A 2,167-nucleotide genomic window follows, 5' to 3' on the forward strand; every position below is an offset into this window, starting at 1 on the left:
TGCAGTGGGTTGGTTGGAGAACTCCTCAAAGCGTTCCTAGATAAAACCAACTGTACAGCAGTCATCTACTTAGAAACTCAGAAACAACCAAATGAGTGTTGGTTTTGCAACTGTTAGTTCCTGCCACTGCATGTTTGCATGGTGGTGCAATTTTAATTGTTCTTGCAAGCAGGGTGTCTGAATGCTACAATAAGGCTAAGATGTGGCTCCCAAATGTGTATTCCAAGCTACCTTTGTATGCAATAAAGATCTTGCCTTTCCTGCTTTAAAAACAGTTCTTCACTTCAAAGGCAGTAGTGTTTGCTTTGTCTTTTGGCCTTTGCAGGGAAAGAGGAGGGTCTGGTTGCACCATAGATGTTAGTTGTCTCTGGTGGCATCTGTCTTCGGGATGAAGAGATTGGATGGAGAGCAAAGTGGGGAGAGTGCTTGCCTTGTCAATTCCTCTTGCTATTTTTTCAAATGTGCTAGATTTCCCCATCCATCTATTTCTTGAAATCACATTATTTCACAAAGAGTAAAAAAAAAGTGCTTCTGAGCAGCAGTTAGCTGAGCCCAAGTTAATAGTTTGAATTGCGCTCCATCTGTTCAGCTGCATGGCTTGATGGACATACTGAACCCATTTTTCACCATTTGCTTTAAGCTGGTAAGAAACGTCTCCCTTGGCTCCCATCCAAGGTGTCTGTCAAGAAAAACTTGTCTGGACACTGACGGCCAGAGGGTGAGATGGAGCCAGTAATCCTCTGATGCTTTTGCTTGCAAGTTTTTGAAGGATGAAATTCTTCTGTGGTCTTGAACATTGTTGTCAAAAATTAGAGAGAAAACAAAAATATCACCATGTGTGCGCAAAAACAAGGGGAGGATGAAATTTGCAAACGTGATTATGCAGGACCTGCTTTGAATCACCTTTTTGCTGTTTTATGATGGCAAGCAAGCAGTCACAGAAGCCAGGGTGATTGGCCTCACCATGTGCACATGCTGCTGGTAACTCAATAACCGATGAACACCCACCGTGGTCTCCAGACCTCCAGCCTTTGATGTAGCAACAAACAAGATAGATTGCTGTAATTTATCTGGCCCCTGGAGGACTCTGCTGGTAATGTGCCATGAGCCCAAGGGCCAGCCATCCATAATCTGTGTAAAAATACAGCAAATTGCTGCCCTGTCTTTGTTCAGAGCTGTATGACTTTGCATGTGTACAGCGTGCAATACCGGGTCTTGATTTCCAGCAGCCATGGCTGGTAAGCCTTAGAATGTAATGTGCCCACTTCCTCCATTAACTTTAATTGTTTTTGTTATGTACCAAATATACTCCTTTTGAATAGACTTGGAATGGCAGTGCTAGGAATGTGGTGTATCCTGGTACACCTTCATGAGTGTGACTGAGAGGCTGGTGAATGAATGCGAGCTGGATATGAGGGAAAAACAATGGGATTTTGCACCAGCTGGAGCAACTGCAAGGCTTACTGAGGGAGGAGGGGGCTTGTGGCCTGAAACCAGAGAAGGGTCAGAGCATGGTGAAACAAAACGGTGGCTGTGTGGTGGAGGGAGCAGAGCGGTGCTGAGAACACTCAGCCTTGCTCAGAGCAGAGTCCCCCACAAAGCCCCATGCTGCAGGCATGTGATGGAGCTGCCGTCTTCTTGCTGAGCCTTTACACATCTCTCCTGTGTCCCACCAGTTGGCTGGTGTCGCCTCAGTGGTGCCAAGCAAGTGCCTCACCAGCCACAGTGGCCCTGTGTAGGGTGTGGAAGTCTGCTGGTGGAGTTTCCACCGACTGTGGCCATGATGCGTTTGGTGGGGGGGAGGCACACGGACAGCCTGCTGGGTAGTAATACTGCTCTGCTCTGCTCTCCTCCCACAGGCATGGCCTTCGCTCAGCGGCACGTGGCGGTGCAGGAGGGGCCTCTCTACCGCACAGAGGGCTCACACGTGACGCTTTGGTGCAAGGTGAGCGGCTACCAGGGCCCAGCAGAGCAGACCTTCCAGTGGTCCATCTACCTGCCCTCAGCCTCAGAGCGGGAGGTGCAGATCGTCAGCACCGCCGACCCCTCCTTCCCCTACGCCATCTACACCCAGCGGGTGCGCGCCCAGGAGATCTATGTGGAGCGGGTGCAGGGGGATGCGGTGCTGCTGCACATCACGGAGCTGCAGGACCGAGATGCTGGGGAG

This window comes from Meleagris gallopavo, chromosome 1, assembly GCF_000146605.3.
Source record: "Meleagris gallopavo isolate NT-WF06-2002-E0010 breed Aviagen turkey brand Nicholas breeding stock chromosome 1, Turkey_5.1, whole genome shotgun sequence".
Classification (NCBI taxonomy): Eukaryota; Metazoa; Chordata; class Aves; order Galliformes; family Phasianidae; genus Meleagris; species Meleagris gallopavo.